This window comes from Protopterus annectens, chromosome 7.part1 (genome assembly GCF_019279795.1).
Source record: "Protopterus annectens isolate FY-2018-M chromosome 7.part1, PAN1.0, whole genome shotgun sequence".
NCBI lineage: Eukaryota > Metazoa > Chordata > Ceratodontiformes > Protopteridae > Protopterus > Protopterus annectens.
This window is the reverse complement of record NC_056740.1, coordinates 107811956-107835724: the sequence shown is the minus strand read 5'-3', so window position 1 is coordinate 107835724 and position 23769 is coordinate 107811956. Positions and strand designations below refer to the sequence as shown.

Here is a 23769-nt window from a genome sequence, read left to right as displayed (position 1 = left end):
AGCCCCCTGACTTCTTTTGGCTATACCTCTTCTCTCCTTTACAATGCTTAAAAGCTTTTTGGTGTATATTTTTTTGTTGGTGGTATAACCTTGTATATTTATAGATTTAATTGCTTCCCATTAGGGGGGCACCTGACATCCGGGGCAAGAAAAAACAATGTAATAATGTCGGCTGCATGTTTTATACCCCTGACGACCTGGCATCACAGAAGAGGAGACGGCAACCGATGTAGGACCCAAGAATTTGTGAATCCGGCCGACTGAGGGCTAATGCAAGCAGATAACCCAAATGTGATGACTGCAATAGGGAATACACTCTAACATCTACACTTATGGTAAGTGTACACAACTGTACTTTTTGATGCCTTAGAAGCATCTTGCAGGGCTGCTGTCACTGGGTATCTACTGAGAAGGCATGCTTGGCTGAATGAACAAATCTTGCCAGACCATGTCAAAGCAAAATTACTAGATGCTCCATTAAACCAAGAATGTTTGTTTGGCTCAAAAGCAGAAGTTGTTCTTAAAAAGATGGAGGAAAAAGCTAAATCTATGCAAACTGTTCAAGATTTCTTACAGGTACAGCCACCTAGATTCAGTAGGCATTGGCCTTCAAAAAAACTGGTCCTTTCCATTCCCTCTCAGACCACATCAGCCCAAACCTAGGGGCAACAGACCACAAAGACTACAGTCTCAGGGTATGCACAGATCTAAACAATGGATTGCTCCCGCCTCAAAAACAGAGTGGTAAGCCACCCATTTTTATGGAAAAAGTTCAGTGACTTGTCCTTAATCCTTCCCAGCCATGCCCAAGTACTTGCACCCCTAGGGGGAAAACTCGCCCTGCATACAAAAACCTGGGAGTATATTACCCAGGACCGATGGGTGTTAAACATTGCATCCCAGGGATATAGATTCCCAGGGATATAGATTTCCACTCTTTGCCAACCTCAAGTGGATTGCCAGACCTTCCTCCAAACCAGTGGGCAGAGGCCCAAAAGCAAGTACTTTCTCTTCTCAGTATCAGGGCTATTCATCCTGTTCCAACCGAGCAAAGAGGACAGGGTTTCTACTCCAAAACTGTTTCTGGTGCCCAGAAAAGAGAATTCTTGGTGCCCTATTCTGGATCGGTCAACTCTCAACACCTTCCTGGTGGTACCAAAATTCAAAATGCTTACACTCCAGCAGCTCCTTCCTATCCTAGCCAAGAACTCCTGGCTAGTCACCCTAGACTCAAAGGAAGCTTATCTGCTCATCCCCATAAGGGAATCTTGCAGGAAATATCTATGTTTCAGGGCAGGGTCTATGCACTGTCAGTTCTCTGCATGTCCCTTTGGCTTATCTACTGCGCTCAGGGTATTCAGAAAGTGCCTGGCTCCAGCCATTGCTTACTGCAGGCAGAGAAATATTCAAATTTACCCATAGTTGGATGATTGCCTGATTCAGGTGGACAGTCTGGAATTGCTACTTCAGCACCTGATGTTTGTAAAGTGACTCCTAACTTCTCTGGGGGTATACCATCAGTGAAAAGAAATCACTTCTGGTACTCAGCCAAAAGATTGTATTCCTGGGAGCAAGCTTGAACACTCCAGAAATACATGTTTATTTGACAACTTATTTCAAGCTACTGGCCGCAAGAAAAATGCTGTAAGCCCTAGGGTTCATGGCTTCATGCATTCTACTAATTCCATATGCAAGACTGCATATGAGGAAACTTCAATGGTACTTAAAAAGTCTCTGGTGTCAACATTCTCAGGGCCTGGAAACGGTGATTCCTATCATTCCTTGCCTAAGGACAGAGTTCCTTTGGTGGGCAGAGGCTTGCAACTACAACAAGGGACTCCTTTTCTCTCAACCCCCCTGCTGCTCAAACCCTGACAACAGATTCATCAGACTATGCATGGGGGGCTCACATGGCATGCAAATGCATTCAAGGTAAATGGAGCCCAGGAAATAATTCACCTGCATAGAAATGGCAGTGGAGTATTTAACCAGATTGTTTAATGAAATCTTGGAAAGTGAGAGGATGCCTGAGGAATGGAGAATGTTTTGGTACCGATTTTTTAAGAATAAGGGTGATGTGCAGAGCTGTAGCAAATAGAGGGATTAAATTGATCAGTCACAGTATGAAGTTATGGGAAAGAGTAGTGGAAGCTAGGTTAAGAAGGGACATGATGATCAGCAGTATGGTTTCATGCCGGGAAAGAGCACTACAGATGCGATGTTTGCTCTGAGAGTGTTGATGGAGAAGTACAGAGAAGGTCAGAAGGAGGTGTATTGTGTTTTTGTAGACTTGGGGAAAGCATATGACAGCGTGCCTAGAGAGGAGTTGTGGTATTGTATGAGGAATTCGGGAGTGTCAGAGAAGTATGTAAGAGTGGTACAGGATATGTACGAGGGTAGTGTGACAGCGGTGAGGTCTGCGGTGGGAGTGATGGATGCATTTAAGGTGGAGGTGGGATTACATAAAGGACCAGCTCTGCGCCCTTTCTTATTTGCAATGGTGATTGACAGGTTGACTGACGAGATCAGACAGGAGTCCCAGTGGACAATGATGTTTGCAGATGACATTGTGATCTGTAGTGATAGTAGGGAACAGGTGGAGGAGACCCTGGAGAGATGATGTGCTCTAGAGAGAAGAGGAATGAAGATCAGCAGGAGTAAGACAGAATGTGTGTGAATGAGAGGAATGGTGAGGATGCAAGGAGTAGAGGTGGTGAAGGTGGATGAGTTTAAATACTTGGGATCAATAGTTCAGAGTAATGGTGAATGTGGAAGAGAGGTGAAGGAGAGTACAGGCAGGATGGAGTGGGTGGAAAAGTGTCAGGAGTGATTTGTGACAGAATAGTACCAGTAAGAGTGAAATGGAAGGTCTACAAAAGGGTAGTGAGACCAGCTATGTTATATGGATTGGAGACAGTGGCATTGACAAAAAGGCAGGAGTTAGAGCTGGATGTGGCAGAGTTAAAGATGTTAAGATTTGCACTGGATGTGACTAGGGTGGACAGGATCAGGAATAAGTATATTAGAGGGACAGCCCAGGTTGGAAGGTTTGGAGACAAAGCCAGAGAGGCAAGATTATGTTGGTTTAGATGTGCTGAGGAGGGATGCTGAGTATATTGGGGAAAAAGATGCTAAGGATGAAGCTACCGGGTAACGGGAGAAGAGGGAAGGCCTAAGATGGGGTTTATGGATGTGGTGAGCGAGGATATGCAGGTGCTTGGTGTGACGGAGCAAGATGCAGTGGACAGGAAGAAATGGAAACGGATCTGCTGTGGCGACCCATAATGGGAGCAGCCGAAAGAAGATGTTGATCAAAAAGAAATGTTAGCTGTACAGAATGCACTGACCGCCTTCAAATACCTTGTCCTGCCAGGGCAATTCCTGATAAGACAGACAACACCACAGTTATGTGGTACATAAGCAGGGGGGAACCCACTCCAACCCACTCTGCAGGTTAGCCATGGCTCTGGAACACAGCCTTAAGCAACCAAGTGCACCTGCAGTTCCTGCCAGGCAAACAAAATTCACTGGCAGACGACTTAAGCAGAAATCTAATGGACCCACACAAGTGGAAACTGGAACCCAGCTCATTCAAACTTCTAATACACAAGTGGGGGACACCGGAGGTGGACCTCTGTCCCCCCCCAAAACCATCAACTAAGCAAATTTTGCACCAGAAATCCCCACAGCCAAGCTTGGAAAGTGGGATGCCCTATCCTTTTACATGGGAAAACCTCTCAGTCTATGCCTTTTCCCCCTCTGCCCCTCCTTCCAAAAGTACTACTAGAGATCAAACAGGACAGGCCAAAGACAATCCTTATTGCCCCAGACTGGCCACGCCAGCACTGGTACCCACTACTACGCAGTCTGACAGCAGTGCCACCTTGACACCTACATCAGACCACCTCTCTGCTGTCCCAGTAGGAGGGACAGATTTTGCATCCTCTGCTGCAAACCCTGAACCTGGCAGCCTGGCTTAGTCCATGAATATATCACTAGCAACCCTCAGCAAACAGGTGCTGGATGTTATCCTTGATGCCAGGAGGCCTTGTACTAGGAAATCCTGTTCAGAAAAGTGGAAAAGATACTGTTCTTGGAGCCAGTCCCAAGGAAAGGACACAGCCATGCCCACCTTATCCTAGGTTACTTAGAGCTACTCCACAAAGGCCTATCCTCCTCAATTAAGATTCCTACCTCTGCCATCTCAGCTCATTACAATACTGAGCCACCCCTCTTCTCTCACCCTCTGATCAAACCGTTCCTGAGAGGAGCTAACAATTTAAGACCCCCCCCCCAAGGAGAGCTCCCACTCCTTCCTGGGACCTTCTCTTTGCACTAGAGAAGCTTACGCTCCCCCCTTTTGAGCCTGCTGCTACAACAGAGTTAAAATTCCTCTCTTGGAAAACAGCCTTACTGCTAGCCATCACTTCAGCAAGAAGAGTGAGTTACAGGCCCTTATGGCTGTGGAACCTTCATGATCTTCCATGTGGACAGGGTTTCCCTTAGGACTATCCCATCATTTATGCCAAAGGTGGTATCCAGTGTGGCTTTAAACCAATCCTTCCATTTACCAACCTTTTTTCCTAATCCTCCGTATAAAGGGGAAAGGATCCTGCATTCCTTTACTAGACATTTAGAATGTGAATGAAGTATAAAGTAGATTGTTAGGGAAAATCTCTTATATCAATGGAAATAATACTGTGTGTATGAAATGCCTAGCCATTAAGGTGAATATTTTTTCACCATGAACATACGGGAACACTGAAAGATTATATAAGCTGGAGTTTATTTTAGCTTCAGCATGCTTTAAAGGGCCTACTAATTTTTAGGGTGCAAGGGAATTTCCTTAACATCTACAGAGACACTGATGCAACCTTTTATGGTTTTGTTAGTAGGCATGTTGCTGTATTAAAAAAAAAAAAAAAAAATACTCTGCGGTGGGCTGTAACATTTTTCATAAAATGAGTTGGTTAATAGGGGAATGCATCAAGCCCAGCTTTTCTCAATGTGCCTGGAGTGGTATGGTTTATTTTGGAAGCTAAGTTGAGAAATGGATTGGCAGTCCATCTTGCTAATAAATGATGCAAACTTGTTCATAAATTGCAAAAGTGTAAGGTATGATGGGATATCCCACCCCAATTGTACTATCCTCTTAACCGTCAGATTAAATATCCGTCATGAATAATCATGCGATATACTATTGTGTATAGGTCATGTAGCTTTTGTATGGATAGATATTAAGCTTTTGCCCTTGTCTCTGTCTGTGTGTGTGTGTGTGTGTGTGTGTGTGTGTGTGTGTGTGTGTGTGTGTGTGTGTGTGTGTGTGTGTGTGTGTCTGTGTGTGTAAAAGCTTGTATTCTTACTTTGATTTCATTTTATGCTGATTTTTATAACAAAATCATGGCATTTGCAACAAATGAATATCATATTAGGCTTTACCTTATGGATGGAGAAAACTGATAAAAGAACTCTGGTTATGATTATGTGGGTTCTCCAAGTTGTATTGTTATGGGAAATGGTAGTTCTCAGTCATAGCATTAAAAATTTGATCATGAGAAATGTAGCTCTGTGGCAATTGACTTGTTGATGTAATGACTATAACATGTTTAATTCTTGTTTCTAAATCAATCTGAGTAATAAGTAGTAAGTCTCTCATATACCATAAACAAAGTGTAGTCAGTAAACGTTGCAAGAGAAATTTTTTTTAGAGGATATGTGATTGCAGAGAGTTTAGGATCTCTTGATGTTCTTCATCTCACATTGCTGCAGTCCTAACACTTGGGTAGTCTGCTGTCCCTCGGTCGGCCCGAATATCAGAGTATAAGGCTGACGTCGGTCAAGGCGCATTTGACTGACATCAGAACGTCAGGGTACAAATGCGCATGACCGACGTCATATCCTCAGTCTTTTTTGCCGCATGGTCCGATGCAGAAGCAGTGTTGCAAGTGCCGTTCGGCGTTCTGAAATTTTTCGAATTCGGAGTTTCAGACCGAAGTCAGAGTTGGTTAAGTACCCCGTTGGGGAATATTTTGGTTTTTCTTGCCTCAGTGGTTTACCGGATGTCAGAAAAAGTGAATAACTGTATTTCTTGTGGGAAACAGATACCGCATAGGGATTACCATAATTTGTGTATACCTTGTTTGGGACCTGAGCACGACGTGGTTGGGTGTCGCTTTTGTGCTAGGTTCAATAAACGCACTATAAAGCGTAGGTTGGATTGTGCCAGGTTGGTCTTTGGGAAGCGGTGCAATTACAATATGCCGTCGGATGCTCCAACGCCGGCTTCCTCAAAGAAGCGCAAGGACAAGGCAGTTAAACCTAGGTTAGAGGAGTCGTCCGAACCGGACGCCGGTTCTTTAGAGGCGTCAGTGGAACCGGTGGTTCCGACGGAGGCCTCTCTGGAGTCCCAGGGAGAAACTGTGTTTTTACAGGATGTGGCCTCCCAGGAGGCAGGTCAGGCTGTAGGGGCTTCTTGGGTAACTGTACTCCCCTCCCTTCCTAAGGTGTCTAGGCCCTCTCTTTCTGCTTCCAAGGCTTCTCCTAGAGGCAGGTCTAGTTTTGCTTCTGTGGGTGTCACTCCTAGTTCTTCAGGTTCAGTGCCCAAGAAGCACATGCTTAAAATGGCAGAAGATTTAATTACTTTGATTAGAGGCTCTATGCCCCCTCCTGATAAGAGGCCTAGGATGGAACCTGTGTTGGGGGATTATGAGCAGGCTTCGGATGTGTCTGAGTCTTCGGCTGAAGACTTGCAGGAGTATTCTCATTATTCTGATTCTGATGTGGATGATTCTACTCCTTCTGCTTCTCCTCCTGAGGATTTTTCTTTTTCAGAGACCCTTCACTCCATGAGAGAGCATTTTAAATGGGAAGGTCAGGATTTCTCTGATTCCAGGAAAAGGCTTAGGGAATTTTTGTTTTTACCCCAGCATAGGCCTTTAGCTATACCTCCTGTTCTGAATGTGGTGGAAGATGTGTTTGCAGAGGCTTCTCTTAATCCTGATTCTTTGCCTCCTGCTCCTGTTAAACCAGATAGGTATTACAGGGTGCCTGAGAAGCTCATAAGTATCTTTTTAAGAGTCCTAGGGCAGACCCAGAAACTGTTAGCCAGGGGCCTAAGGGTGTTAAGGCTTCTGTTGTCAAGAATCCAGTTCCGGCAGATAGAGGCCAGGGCCTTGGATAGGTGGGGAAAGAAATTTTATACTTCTTCCACTCTAGCCATGAGAGCTTTGAATTGCCAGTTTCACATGTTGAAATATCAAAATTATCGCCTTTCACAGTTGAAATCTAAGGTTGATGCTCTGGCGGAAGGTATTGATTGTAAAGAGTTACAAGATTTAGTGCATGTTTCTGAACAGGTGGGTAAGCATTCTTTGCAATGTGGTTTTGATGCTGTTCAGGCCTCATCTAGGGTGGCTGCCACTGGGTCAGTTCTTCGCAGGCATGCCTGGCTGAGGGATCAAAATTTATCTGACCATGTTAAAACTAGGATTTTGGATGCCCCTTTGCAATCTGATGTCTTGTTTGGTTCTCCTGTTGAGGCAGTTTTAAAGAAAATGGAAGACAAGGCTAAGTCTATGCAGACTGTTAAAGATTTTTTGCAGGTTCAGCCTCCAAAGGCCTACTAAAGGGTGGACGTATCCTTCTTATGATTCCCAGTCTAGGGGTAGATCTAGACGTGGCAGGGGCAGAGGTCAGGGCTCTTTCAGGCCTAGAACAGGGAGTTCTCCTGCACAGTCTTCGGGTGAGGGCAGGGGTCAGTCCTTTCGTAAACAGACCCAATGACCTACCTTTTCAGCTGCCAGAACCTGCTCGCCTGGCAGCACCTTTGGGAGGAAGGTTGGCACTTTTCAAAGAAAATTGGAGTTTGATTACCCAAGACAGATGGGTACTGGATATCATACATCACGGTTACAGGTTTTATTTCCATACCTTGCCTCCTTTCAAAGGCATGCCAGACATTCCTCCTCAACAAAGAATAGAGGCTCACAAGCAAATTTCTCTGTTACTCCAAATAGGGGCCATACAGCCGGTTCCTATGCCAGAAAGGGGCCTAGGATTTTATTCTCGCCTGTTCCTTGTGCCAAAAAGGGGAACACGTGGAGACCAATTTTGGATTTATCTATCCTCAACACTTATCTGGACATTCCCAAGTTCAAAATGTTGACGTTACAACAGCTTTTACCTCTACTGGGCAAGGATCACTGGATGGTAACTTTGGATCTCAAGGAGGCTTACCTTCATGTTCCTATCAGGCTAAGTTGCAGGAAATATCTGCGTTTTCGGACTGGGACTTCTCACTATCAGTTCTCTGCATTGCCCTTTGGCTTATCTACTGCGCCCAGAGTATTTACGAAAGTTCTGGCTCCAGTGATAGCTTTCTTCAGGCTAAAAGGAATACAAATCTATCCTTATTTGGACGATTGCCTGATTCTGGCTCAAGGAAGGGACGAGCTTCTTCGTCATTTGGAATATGTGATAGCAGTGTTAAGATGCCTGGGGTATTCTGTGAACGAAATTAAGTCCAGTCTAGTACCCTCTCAAGACATGTGCTTTCTGGGTGTAAGACTGAATACAGCATCCCAGATGGCCTTTCTAACCCCGGACAAACAAAAGAATCTTTCCCTTTACTTCCATCATCTATCTCTTCAGTCCGGGCTGACTGCAAGGACAGTCCTTCAAGCCTTAGGGTTCATGGCATCTTGTATTCTGGTGCTTCCCAATGCCAAACTGCATATGAGGAAGTTGCAATGGTATCTCAAAAATGTATGGACACAGCACTGCCAGCATCTGGACACTGTCATGCAAATAATACCTTGCATTCAAAAGGAATTTTTGTGGTGGGCTCAGGAATGTCACCTAAACAAGGGACTCTTCTGTGACCCGGCCAGAGGCGAGTCAAATTTTAACGACAGATGCCTCAGACAAAGCTTGGGGAGCTCATCTAAACGGAAAGTGGATACAAGACAAGTGGCCTGTCAGACTACAGCATCTACATATCAACTTGAAGGAGATGTTAGCAGTCCAGTTTGCATTAATAGCTTTCAAGGATTTACTTCTTCCAGGGCAGGTGTTGATTCTAACAGACAACACAACTGTCATGTGGTACATCAACAAGCAAGGGGGAACACATTCTTATCCTCTATGCAGGCAAGCAATGATTTTGTGGGAGACTGCTCTCAGTTTACAACTAAGTCTTCAGGCAAGGTTTCTGCCGGGAGCACAGAACTCCTTAGCAGATGTGTTAAGCAGACAAATCATGGATCCCCACGAGTGGAAACTGGATCTTCATGTATTTCAGAAATTGACAGTGTCCTGGGGAACTCCAGACATAGATCTGTTCGCTTCTCCACTAAACCACCAGCTGCCAAAGTTTTGCACAAAGTGGTTTCATCCCACAGCTTGGAAAGTGGATGCTCCTTCTTTCAGTTGGAAAAATCTTCATGTGTATGCCTTTCCACCTCTGCCTCTCCTCCCAAAGGTACTTCTAAAGGTCAGACAAGCCAAGGATGATTTTGATAGCTCCAGATTGGCCTCGACAGCACTGGTACCCATTACTGAGAAGTCTAGTACAGAAGCCTCCATGGCCTTTGCCTTTGATTCCACATCTGTTGTCCCAGGAGGACAGTCATTTGCTCAATGTCAAACTTCACTCTCTTCACCTAACAGCATGGCATATTCTGTTTTAAACCATAGAGGGTCTCAACTTCCACAACAAGTTTTGAATGTGATTTTGGAAGCTAGAAGGCCTAGTACAAGGAAAGTATACGCAGATAAATGGAAGAGATTTTTATTTTGGAGTGCAGCTAAGGATTTGGATGTTTCTGAGCCTGATTTAAGTGTGGCTCTTCAATATCTTACTGAGTTATTGGACAAAGGTTTGTCCTTCTCTTCTATTAAGATTCATGCTGCAGCAATTTCAGCTCACTACGACTGTGACCCACCATTGTTTTCTCATCCTTTGTTCAAGCAATTTCTTAGAGGGGCAAAGAATATAAGACCCCCACGAAGGGCTCCTACTCCTGCTTGGGATCTCAATTTTGTGTTGGAGAAACTCACTCTACAACCTTTTGAGCCTGCAGCTACTACTGAGTTGAAATATTTGTCATGGAAGACTGCTTTCTTGTTGGCCATTACCTCTGCAAGAAGGGTTTCTGAATTGCAGGCCCTTGTGGCAGTTGAGCCTTTCTTAATTTTCCATAAGGATAGGGTATCTTTACGTACTAATCCTTCCTTTATGCCTAAAGTGGTTTCTAGTGTGGCTTTAAACCAAACTATTCATTTGCCTACTTTTTATGCAAATCCCCAAACTAAAGGGGAAAAGATTTTGCACACTTTAGATGTACACAGGCAGTTGCGATATTATTTGGACAGAACTAAAGGGTTCAGACAATCTCAGCAGTTATTAGTTTCTTTTGCTTTGTGCTCTCAGGGCAAGCCCGTGTCAAAACAAACTATTTCTAAGTGGATTGGATTTTGCATTGCTTTCTGTTATTCCCATCATGGCAAAGAGATTCCAGCTGGGATTAGGCCTCATTCCACTAGGGCTACTGCCACTTCAACAGCTTTTTGAGGGGTGGCTACTAAGGATATTTTGGAGGCAGCCACTTGGAGTTCAGTGCATACCTTCTCTAGGCATTACCACCTTCCACTGTACTCTAAATCCAGGGCTGGTTTTGCCACTGCTGTGTGGCAGGGCATTTTGGCAGCTCCTGCTTCATTATAGTTTAGCCATCCTCCCTTACCTCTGCTTTGGGATTCTACCCAAGTGTTAGGACTGCAGCAATGTGAGATGAAGAACATAGTACAGTTTTGTACCTACCATAAATGTAGATGTTCGAAGATCCACATTGCTGCAGTCCAATTTACCCTCCCTCCTTCCCCTCTGTAGTTTGAGGTGGTTGCGTGGGTTGGGTTATCCATCTGAGGTATAATTGTATAATTGTATATATTGTACATATTTTTGGTGTTAGGCTGGTTGGTTGTTTAGTTGTTATCTATGGGTTTTGACCTTTCTTTTTAGGGTCTTCTGACATCTGGGGCAAGAAAAGACTGAGGATATGACGTCGGTCATGCGCATTTGTACCCTGACGTTCTGATGTCAGTCAAATGCGCCTTGACTGACGTCAGCCTTATACTCTGATATTCGGGCCGACCGAGGGACAGCGGACTACCCAAGTGTTAGGACTGCAGCAATGTGGATCTTCGAACATCTACATTTATGGTAGGTACAAAACTGTACTTTTGCCTGAGGTAACTTGTGTAGTAAAAAAGGTATTGCTGGACTACAGTGTTCTTGTTTAGAAGCAGTTTTGCTTTTGTAATACAAGTTTAGAGAAGCAACAAATTAATGCATTTGTTTCGATTGTGTGTTTTACCAGCGTAGAGAATTTAACATTTCTGACAAATTTCAGTCTTGCCAGTCTTAGACTAAACAAATCTTCATTAACCGTGATATGACACTGAGTAAAATACAAACGGATCTTTTTTTCATATGATTTAGGATTCCAGGGGAGCTGGATACTACCTGGGCAAGCACTGGGTACAAGGTAGAGTGGCCATGCTGGATGGGATGCCAGACCATCTTGGGATAGTCTCACATTCACACACAGATAGATCTCTGAGTAGTACGGAGAGTTACCCAACTTTTTTTTGTGGCATGTGAGTAAACTTGATCACATGGCAAAAGGCACATGCAGCCACAGAGAGGACATGTAAACTCTGCAGAAGGCACATGCAGCCACAGAGAGGACATGTAAACTCTGCAGAGAAGGCATTTCTATTGGGAGCCAAACCTGAGAACCTCCAAACACTGATAATCTACAGACTGTAAGATTAAGAGACATGGTGCATCACCAGCAGTGGAGATCCAATGCCATTACAGAAGTGTTCCTGTCAGGGGAGTCTGTGTTACAGAAGCATTTTGTGTGATCACTCTGCCACCCTTGTGCCACATGTCCATGACACCTATTTCTTCAGCCTCTCATTAAACCTTGACACTTAACAATCAACACCTTAACTCTTGTATGCATTCATGGAGGTGGAGGGAGAAAAAACAGGGTCTGAAATTATTTGCTTACCAGATGCTATGCCGAGTGGGAATGTTTTCTTATGATGGAAAATTTAAAGCAACTAACTGCATAGAACATTAAAAGGTACACATAAACAATGAGTTGTATTTCCTTCAACTACATCAACGAAGAAATATAACTCCTGTTCAGCATCTACTGGAAAGTTTTAAAATAAACACTGAAGGCAACAAAGGCAAGCTCACGAAAATTAGCGTAAAGACTGTTTAATCGACACTTTCATCAAAGAGGCTTCAGAAATGAAGAAATAAACGTATCACAAACATTCATTTTATATATATATATATATATATATAGATAGATAAAATACACACACTCTGCTCACTAAAAACCAATTACTTAATTAAAATACAATTGACCTATAATTGATTAACAATCAAAAAACTAACTTGACTCTTAATGGTAAACACAATTACATTTTCTACTAAAAAACATTTTATAGTCACCATGTCGTGGGGCTATCTGCACTCAACCTTAACTGAGATAATGTCTCCCTCCTTTCCACTCTGTTCATCAAGTTCACACCCCTTCAGTCTTTCTGTACATATTCTAAAATAGAAAGTTAGTTTTTTTATCCTGAGGACACACGAGTGTGTAAAGCATTTTTATCATCTTTACATCATTATTATGGCAAGAGCCGGCCCAAGTAAAGGAGGTGCAGCAGCTTCTGTCAGTAGTAAGCTCACTTTCAAATATTTTTAATGGCTTCCAGTCATACCTCTCAACCTGTCTTACATTCACCCCCCCCCACCCTCTCTGTTGTGCTCACATCCCCACATCTGGACAAAGATGTAAATGCCCAAAAATAGGGACAATTTTTAAATATTGCTATTACAAACTCAAAGTTGACAATAGATTTCGCATTAGCATGAATTTTCTGAAGGGTATGAAGACAAATTCAAATGTCTGCCCTTATTTTCTAACTCAAGTCTTTAACAATATGCCACTAGTTTGCCAGAAAAACATTTTATGAAAAAAGAATAAAACACAAGGCAAAAATCTGGACAAATTTTACAGGTGAAAGGCGTACTTCCAGCGTGTGCCACAGGAGTTGGAAAAACATCACTAGTGAAATCACATACCTCAAGATGGTAGAGACCAAACGGACTTGTAGCTACAACAAACTGAAACTACAAATTTACTTCTTGCCTCTGCTCAAAGCCCCCCCCCCAAAAAAAAAAGATACACAACCAATGTGGTTATGTATGACATCACTTTATACTGTCCAAGGAAACTTAAGTAAGATTTATACAAACCCATGCATTTTTCGTTTACTTCCTGCTACACCCAGGTCACTATGCATGCCCTTTCACACATACTTAATTTTTTGAACCAACATGTAATTTTTGTAAATTCTTTTGCTTCTTTCTGTTAATTTAATTGACCCAGCTCTCTTAAAATGCTTTGCACTCTGCTAATAAGAAGCAGCTATGATTTCTTTAACATTTGTTAGGCCTTAAAACAACCTGTCTGATTTTAGTATTGGAATATGACTTATTTTTAATGCAAAAAACACACCTCCCTCTCTCTCATCATCTCACCCCGCCCTCTCTGGCGAGCGCTTGCACCCCGCCCTCTCTGGCGAGCGCTTGCACCCCTCCCTCTCTGGCGAGCATTTGCACCCCGCCTTCTCTGGCGTGCGCGCTCACACCCCCCCCCTTGCTCTTGCTCGATCGCACTCATATCCTCACCGTCCCTCTCTGGCATACCTCTAGCGTGCTCACACCCCAAACCATCGCTCATGCTCGATCGCACTCTTACCCTCATCCCATTCACTCTCTCTGCTGCTCTCACAACCCCATCCCTTCTTTTCGCGCTCTGCTGCTCTCACAGCCCCATCCCTCCTCTTTGCTTGCTCTCTGCTGCTCTCACAGCCCCATCCCTCCTCTTTGCTTGCCCTCTGCTGCTCTCACAGCCCCATCCCTCCTCTTTGCTTGCTCTCTGCTGCTCTCACAGCCCCATCCCTCCTCTTTGCTTGCTGTCTGCTGCTCTCACAGCCCCATCCCTCATCTTTGCGCTCTCTCTTTCTCAACCCCATCCCTCTGCTGCTTTCTCAACCCCATCCCTCTGCTGCTCTCTCAACCCCATCCCTCTGCTGCTCTCTCAACCCCATCCCCCTCTGCTGCTCTCTCAACCCCATCCCCCTCTGCTGCTCTCTCAACCCCATCCCCTCTGCTGCTCTCTCAACCCCATCCCCTCTGCTGCTCTCTCAACCCCATCCCTCTGCAGCTCTCTCAACCCCATCCCCTCTGCTGCTCTCTCAACCCCATCCCCCTCTGCTGCTCTCTCAACCCCATCCCCCTCTGCTGCTCTCTCAACCCCATCCCCGCTGCTGCTCTCTCAACCCCATCCCCCTCTGCTGCTCTCCCAACCCCACCCCCCACTGCTGCTCACTCAACCCCACCCCCTCTGCTGCTCTCTCAACCCCACCCCCTCTGCTGCTCTCTCAACCCCACCCCCTCTGCTGCTCTCTCAACCCCACCCCTCTGCTGCTCTCTCAACCCCACCCCCTCTGCTGCTCTCTCAACCCCACCCCCTCTGCTGCTCTCTCAACCCCACCCCCTCTGCTGCTCTCTCAACCCCACCCCCTCTGCTGCTCTCTCAACCCCCATCTCCCTCTGCTGCTCTCTCAACCCCATCCCCCTCTGCTGCTCTCTCAACCCCTCTCCCTCCTCTCTTTCTGCTGCTCTCACAACACCCTCCTCTCTCTCTGCTGCTCTCCCAACCCCACCCTCTCTCTTTCTGCTGCTGTCACAACCCCACCCCTACTCCTTTCTGCTGCTCACAATCCCACCCCTTCTTGTGTCTTTTTGCTGCTCTCACAACCCCTCCTCTTTACCTTTTTCTGCTGCGCTCACAGCCCCAACCCTATCTCTCTCTGCTGCGTGCGCACCACCCCCTCTTTGGGTGGCGCGCGCACCACCCCCTCTTTGGGTGGCGCGCGCACCACCCCCTCTTTGGGTGGCACCACCCTCTTTGGGGCACCACTCCCTCTTTGGGTGGCGCGCGCACCACCCCCTCTTTGGGTGGCGCGCACCACCCCCTCTTTGGGTGGCGCGCACCACCCCCTCTTTGGGTGGCGCGCGCGCACCACCCCCTCTTTGGGTGGCGCGCGCGCACCACCCCCTCTTTGGGTGGCGCGCGCGCACCACCCCCTCTTTGGGTGGCGCACCCCTCTTTGGGTGGCACCACCTCTTTGGGTGCCACCCTCTTTGGGTGCCACCCCTCTTTGGGTGAAGCACCACCCCTCTTTGGGTGCCAAGCACCCCTCTTTGGGTGGCGCACCACCCTCTTTGGGTGGCCACCCCTCTTTGGTGCCACCCCTCTTTGGGTGGCGCGCACCACCCCCTCTTTGGGTGGCGCGCGCGCACCACCCCCTCTCGCTCTGCAAACACCCACTTTTGATTTATCTTAAGGCCAGAGTTGCTCTGTACCTAAATTAGTAACAGAACTGTTTCTGAACTAGTCCTCTTACCTTCTTTCCAAATCCATAGAACAAGGCAGCTCTACATTCATTGAGCATAAGCATTTGAGGTTTTAGTCAGGCAAAAGAAAACTAAGACGAACATTATGCAGAGGTGCACTAATCAAGGGTGAGGGGGCAGTCTGTGCAGGGTGCAAACAGTAAGGGGGCAGTCTGTGCAGGGTGCAAACAGTAAGGGGGTGGCCAGTGTGTGAGCTTCTTAATTAACTTTCTGGACAAATTTTCCCATTTCTATGCCACTTTTTTCTTATGATCAAAACCTGAAAAGCTTAATGCAAACTTATTTTTTTCCATCTTGCATGCATGTGCCAGTCCATCCCTGCTTGAAAATGTGCACTTGGATTAGATAAATGCTGGAGGAGCTTGGGAAGATTAGACATTGCTGGAGGAGCTTGGGAAGATTAGACATAACTGAGAGAAGTGTGTGCATGGTATTTGTGAAGTGGAAATGAAGGATGGTAAATTTTAATATATATTTTTTGTTTCAGAAAAATTAAAACAAACTGAAATAAATAAAACAAAATCCACGTCAGCAGAACCAGCATCAAAAAATCCAATGTTAAGTATTTTATTAACATCCACTTTTCGTCCAAAAAGACTGAACTTCTTCAGACAGACATCAAAAGATAGCAAATGTAAAAAAATCTCCTTAAAACACAATTAACAACACATGATACATTTGAATGGACCAACCAACTGGTTAAAACTCACTGACATCAATGTGTGGGAAAAAGCTGATCTCAAAACTTCTTAAAGTACTACTACATACAAAAGTCGAATCTATGAAAAAACAAAATAGAAATATATATAAACATAAAATGTTTAAAATGTTTGAAACCAAAAAAACATAGTATATAAAACCTTTTTAATGACAAAAGATAAAAAGTAAAGAATAATAAATGAAAAGTAGTAATAAAATTACCTCTGCATACTTCTAAGTTTCAAAATGCAAGCTAGTGAACGAAAAGTGGATGTTAATAAAACACTTAACATTGGATTTTTTGCTGCTGGTTCTGCTGACATGGATTTTGTTTTATTTATTTCAGTTTGTTTTAATTTTTCTGTTGCTTCAGTTTGTTTGTTTTGCATCCACTACCAGCAGTTTTAACCGGTAGCAATTATGGAATTGGAAGAAGGTACTTGTTTGGACAATTCTGCACTGGTTTCTTTCACTAATATGGTCAAAAAGCTTAATGAAAGGATTGATGTGCTTTCTCAACATTTGGATGGGCTAGTAGCAGTCAAGGGAAATGCTGACAATTTGGCAGAAGACGTTCTGAGCTGGTTCGGCTTCTGTGGCGACAGCTGACACCAGTGATGGGTCAAATGATCGCGAGGGCAGTGGAAGTTCCACCTCAACTGTTTCAAGGGTTCCTGTACATCCTAGACTACCGGTGAACGTTCCAGGACCAGTTCATCTCTGAGCCGAACTGGAGACCCACTTAATGTTACATCTTGGTTGAATGAGCAGCTCCCAGTTTTTGAGAACAGGAACGGGTTTGCGTCCAGTGACACAGGGACACCAGAAGCTCCTTTAGTGGACTTTTTGAAGACCTTGGACCACAAATCTTTAAAGGTAAAGAAGCTTCAGTTAGAGATTTCCTATTTTAATGAATGTAAAAAAGTGTGGGGTTGTGCCAAAGGACTTGCGCTCTTGGCAGTACCCCACTGGACTGATAGCTGGTTCAGAGTTCCACAGTGAGCTGATCAGTTTGTTTGATAGACATGGACATGAGTTAATGGACTTAATGGCGAAATTTGATCAGAAATTTATAGATCAGTTGAGTGCTGAAATTGAAATTTGTGACACTAATATCAAGTCACATGTAGATTTCAACAGGTATAATTATGAGTATAAACAAATTTTTCTCGACTATAGACCAACAGATATCTCGTAACATGGAGATGAAAATGAAAAAACTGAGACATAGATGCATATAACAAACTAACTGCATACCCCCCCCCCCCCCCCCATTCTCAGAGTGTTGGCGACCGTCTAGGTGCTCCTATTAACCTAACTAATGGGGTTATGAGGCAGACAGCTAGTTCCAGTAGGCCAGCCACTGGAGAGGGTGTGGAGGATGTTGTTCCTACAGAAAATTTTGTAACTGATGGCGGTAGGGATGAGGAGATTTCTCGTCTTACACAGTCTTTTTCCTCGAACCGGGGACAGAACCACGAGAGGTTTTACAACACGAGGAGCCATTACAGGAACAACAGCAAGAAGCCTTTTCAGAAGTAACAAGGACAAATCCTGACATTATCAGTAACAGTTTTGGAGACTTTTTTGTTTAACTATTCGAGTTTTAAAATCACTATGGAGATGTCTGATTTATTTTCAAAAGGTCTTACTTTTGTTACATGGAGACATTTTAACCTAACATACACACTACTTGATTTGAAGTTGTTTATACGCAGTTTGAATTTATTGTTAATTTTTGGTAATACTGCTTTAGACAAAAAAGTCCCAAGTACATTCAACCCCCCTATCCACCCTTTACTTTTTTTATTTGAACATTTGTGTGAAATTGAAATTAGAAACTTGATCAACTGTTCTAGGACAAAAACTTGACTGATGACGAAGTAGACTTGTTGGACACGTTAAAAAGTTTACCTGTCAGGATCCTTAAACCGGACAAGGGGGGGTGGTTTAGTACTAATGGACACTTGTCATTATGAAAACTGCCTCATCCACATGTTATTGCAGGATGCTTGTACACTATCTAGCATTAATGAATTGAATGCAGCGTATAGGTGCATCCATGTTTTCTTGAATGATTTGTTTTTAGAAAATGTTATAGAACAAGAAGTGTTGAAATATTTGACTGTTTCGTTTCCTAGGATTCCAACAGTTTTCGGATTGCCCAAGATCCATAAAGATGTGTACAACCCCCCCCATGAGGCTATTGGTTAACGCTAGGGGTTCAATCACTTACCCGATAGCCAAGTATCTGGACAACATATTTAAAAAATATGTTGAAAAGGAAACACACATTTGTAAAGATTCTTGGGCTTTTTTGAAAGTCATAGGTGCTTTAGAATTCAAGAGAGGTCATAGATTTTTGACAATAGATGTAAAAGACCTCTATACGTCTATTCCTCATGCCACAGGGATAGACTGGGTCACTGACCATTTATTGCATCACAATGCTAGCAGTGTAGAAATCAGATTGGTGCAGGAACTGTTAGATGTTATTTTGAGGTACAACTTTGTAACATTTGGGGGAGAGATATTTACAGAAGACTGGTGTAGCCATGGGCTCACCAGTAGGGGCCAGTTTTGCCAACATTGTTATGGCTGAATGGGAACACAGACGTGCTTGGCAATTACAACGGTCAGTTCAAAATCGATTTTTACACCAGATTTTTGGATGACATCTTTATACTGACGGAAGGTTCAATTAATGATGTGAGAACCTTCATGGACTATCTCAACTCCAGCACGTCTTTTTTGAACTTCACATTTGTAGAGTCTGATTCTAGAATTTCTTATCTGGATGTAGACTTATATAAAGACATTTCTGCTGGTAGCTTTAAGGCTAAAATATTTCGGAAGAGTTCCTACTCTAACACCATGTTACACTTCACCAGTGCCCATCCTGGGCATCAGAAAAGAGGGGTAGTCAAGGGGCAACTTGTGCGCGCTGCTCGAATGGTAACTGACTATGAATCCTTTTTAGAAGAATGAGTTTATTGAGGGATTGTTTCTACACAGAGGTTACCCAGATAAGTTTATTCATGACCTGGTTACTGAGGTCCAGACTAAAAGGTATGGGGGTGTTTATAAACCTATTTTACAAAGCAGTTCGTTCACAAGTTGTTCACTAGAACATCTATCTCCAGTTATGCCTGAAGTCTTTTTAGACAGCAAGAAAGTTGACACTTCTATCCCTTTCATCACCAATTACAGTGCTGAGATTCACCTAATTAAGGAGGTGGTTGTCAAAAACTGGAGTATTTTCTTGTGTGATGATGCCTTACAAGCCAGGTTTGGTACTTTGCCTAGGTTTATATATAGGAGGGGTGACTACCTCAAACGGATATTAGAAACAAAAAAGGACACTCGTGTTAGAGTAGAGGGCACTTTCAAAATGTGAGAGTTGTAACATGTGTAGGCATATTGCCACTGGTTCGAGCTTTAAAATTGCTGGGTCTTCTTTCTCCACTGTTGGTAGATTCAACTGTAAATCTCGAATACTGTATTAGGAAAAAGTGTGAAAATGCTTTGGCGAAACATGTTAATGACCACCCTCAGCACAGTTTTACTTTTAGGGTGTTAGGAAGGTTTCCTTTGACATCGGGGGGGGGTCCTTTCCAACTATTATCAGAGCGCCTAGAAGTGATTTGGCAGCTGAAACTCTGTTCATATAGACTTCCAGGTCTCAATGACAGAGTAAGTTTAGCTTGCATTTTGAAATTTAGAAGTATGCAGAGGTAATTTTATTATTACTACTTTTCATTTATCATTTTTTACTTTTTATCTTTTGTCATTAAAAAGGTTTTATATACTATGTTTTTTGGTTTCAAACATTTTTAAACATTTTATGTTTATATATATTTCTATTTTGTTTTGTTTTTAAAACACATTTTTCATATATTCGACTTTTGTATGTAGTAGTACTTTTAAGAAGTTTTGAGATCAGCTTTTTCCCACACATTGATGTCAGTGAGTTTTAACCAGTTGGTTGGTCCATTCAAATGTATCATGTGTTGTTAATTGTGTATTTAAGGAGTTTTTTTACATTTGCTACCTTTTGATGTCTGAAGAAGTTCAGTCTTTTTGAACGAAAAGTGGATGTTAATAAAACACTTGACATTGGATTTTTTGATGCTGGTTCTGCTGACGTGGATTTTGTTTTATATATTTTTTTGTTTACTGTCATAGTCCACAAATGAATGTGACTAATACAGTTTAGTTAGGGTAAAGCTGCCCCCCCCCCCAACTTCATAAATGGTTTGTAGTTATCTAGGCCAGGCTTTCTGCTTTTTTGTACTGGGAAACCATGTCTGAATCCTTCAGAACAAAACAGCTGTTGTCCTATTTTGATTATATTTTTTTGAGGGGGGGGTTGGAAGTAACTTTGTCCTTATTTTAAAATCTGGCTTGTTTTGCGTTTGAGTGAGAAACTGGATTTTTTTGTCCTCTTTGCTCAAAATCTGGTATTAAGTGATGGTAGTATGCGTTAAATAATGTTAAATTGTAATAATTAGGATCTTTTTTTCTTTTGGGGAAGTTGGCTAGCTGTGCTGTGAATAAGTTGTCCTCATTTTTATAGTCTGGCATTAAGGGCTATTGTACTATTTTATTTATTCTTTTGTGAAGTTGGAATATTTTCTCTCTGATCAGTCTTATGAAATGTATTTGAAACTGCTCTCTGATTTTACAGAGTATTCTTGTCTTTGCCAAATATGTTAGATTTGTAAGTTGCCCTCTTATTGCTTGTACAACTTGGTAGTTTACCTTATGTGACTAGTGTGTATTTGCATGAAATATGCTGTAATATTTACTCTGGGTATGTATTTGTGAAGTCCAAGTTGAAGTGTGATTTTTGCAGAATATCCTTAACTTTGTGTCTGTTTGATCTATTCCTAATCAGATTTGGATTTTTTGACGACCCGTAGATGACTGCAGTCATTTAAATGAGGAAAACTTTACCTTTGACTTTACTTGGGCAATGTATTATTTGAATGGTCTGAAACGGATACTATTGCAGTTTTTGAGTTTGAGTAGCATTTAGAATGGTATCTTTGTCCCTAATGTACAATGTATTTTTTTCTGTCTCTGATTCTTATAGGTCATAGGAGTACATTAACTGCCCTTTCAGGCCATTTGAAGTAAAGACAAAATATCCCATTTGGTGTTTAAAATTAACCTCTCCTGTTATTTAGATTCCCCTAACCATTTCCAAGATCTATATTTGTGTATTAATCTAGTGATGATTACTATTCTAAAATATAAATCTTTGGAGAGGACACATGCATTAGGTTAAATTAGGAGATGCCTCAGCCTATTAGTAGAGTGGGGGAGTCCTGGAGTAGTCTCCATCCATTGATTCAAGTTACACTTGAATGTGGTCAGGGATGAGCTTGGTTTTTAGTGGATTTGTTCCAGAGTAGTAGTATCCATTGTGAGATGTACCTCTCCCTCCAAACCATTCTGTTAAAGTTGCAAAAGAAGTTTAGGTGCTTGGATTGACTATTTCTGATGCCTTTTTGACTTAAAGGTCTGAAATTAAGCCCATCAGTAAGGGGACTGAGGATGCCTTCTATGCTAGACCTAGGTCGCTTTGTTAGCAGTCTGTAAGAGCAAATATAGAGATGAGGCTTTGAGATTAAGTTTATGTAGGATATAGCATATAGCATTTAAATCTTGTATCTTTTGTAATATCTCTGTGGGAATTCTAGTTGTTGCATGAGCTTGGACAGATGCGTACCAAAACAGGTAATGTTCTTCGTGTTTCACTGTTGCAGTCATTACATTTGGGTAATTCTGCTGGCAGGTTGCCCTCGGCCGGCCCAAATTACAAAGTCTTGTGTCCTGTGTCGGCTGCTGTCACCCCTTCTCTGGCGTCAGGTCATCAGGGGTATAAAAGAAGCGGCCGACACCATTTTCTTCAGTCTTTCTTGCCGCATGGTGCATGAAGCAGAAGCAGTTCGCAAGTGCCGGTCAGCTGACTCCTGAAATTTTCGTGTTTTGAGTTTTAGAGCAGAAGTCTTCAATACAGCCAAGTACCCTGTTGGGGAAACTTATTTTCTTTCTCCAGACCGATGTCAGAAAAAGTTAATAATTGTATTACTTGTGGAAAGCAAATACCTCATAAGGATTTTCATTCTTATTGTATTCCTTGCCTAGGCCTGACCACGACATTGCTAGTTGTCAGTTTTGTGCTAGATTTAACCAACGCACTATTAAGCTTCGGTGCAATTTTGCTTTTCATTACTTTGGCCGAAGGTTTAACTATATAATGCCATTGGAACAGTCGACAACCGGAGTTCATAAAAAGTGCAAGGAAAAAGAAAAGGACAGGCATCTGAGCTCCAAGACTACTAAGCCTCTTCTAGGCCAGTCACCAGTCCTCGGTGAGGCGCTTTCGCAGCCCCTGACACCCGCTACCTTAGAGCCACAGGCCACCTCCGACTCCCACGTGGAGACCACTAGGCTTCTGGATACTTGAGGTATTGGGCCTTTGGAAACTAATCCCTCAGATGGGTCCGGAGCCGCTGAGCAGGCATTGGCTTCTGAGGGTGTTTTCAGACCTACACAGCTTTTATATCAAGCCAACTTCAGCATCCAAGATGGTCTAAAACAGCTTCAAAGACAAGGAAACAAGTACAGCATTCTCCAGGACAGACTTCCATGCCTAAGAAACAGATGCTCAAAATGGCCGAAGACCTAATTACTTTGATCAGAGGTTCCCATCCCCCTCCTAATAAGAGGCCTAGGCAAGACACTGAATATGATTCCTCTGATCAGGTTTCCATTTCTTCTGACTCCTCTTCAGAACAGGGATACTCTATTCCTCCCTATGAGGATTCTGATGCTGAAGAATCTATCCCTTTAGCTTCTTCTGAGGATTACTCCTTTGGGGAAACCCTGCATACCATGAGAGAGCATTTCCACTGGGAGAGCCAAGATTATTCAGATTCTAAGAAAAGGCTCAGAGACTTTCTTTTACTACCTCGGCACAGACCTCTTGCTATTCCACCTGTTCTCGACATTGTAGATGTATTTTCAGAGTCCGGCCTGTCTCCCGACTCTTTACCTCCTCCACCTGTTAAGCCAGACAAATACTACAGGGTTCCAGATTCTCATAAATTTCTATATAAAAACCCTGCTGCTGACCCAGAAACTATTTCTCGGGGTCCCAAAGGGGTCAAGGCTGCTACTGCAAAAAACCCTGTCCCCTCAGATAAAGATTCTAGGGTACTGGACAGATGGGGGGGTGAGTTTACATTTCTGCTACCTTGACTGTAAGGGCTTGTCAGTTTCATATGCTTAAATATCAGCAATACTTAATGTCTCTGCTAAAACAGAAAATGTTGATAAATTCTGATTGTTCTGAGAACAAGGAAATGCAGGAATTATTGCATGCAGCTGAACAAGTGGGAAGACATACTTTGCAATGTGGTTATGATTCATTGGATGCCTCTTGCAGGACCGCTGTAACAGGTTCTGTCATTAGGAGGCATGCTTGGTTA

At 43.3% G+C, this 23769-nt stretch overlaps 1 protein-coding gene across 8 annotated transcripts in view; it reads left to right on the top strand.

The window, feature by feature from the left end:
* The window catches only part of LOC122807646 (protein Wnt-5a), a 326124-nt gene that overhangs the window by 91111 nt on the left and 211244 nt on the right, over positions 1-23769 (top strand). The window lies entirely within an intron of this gene.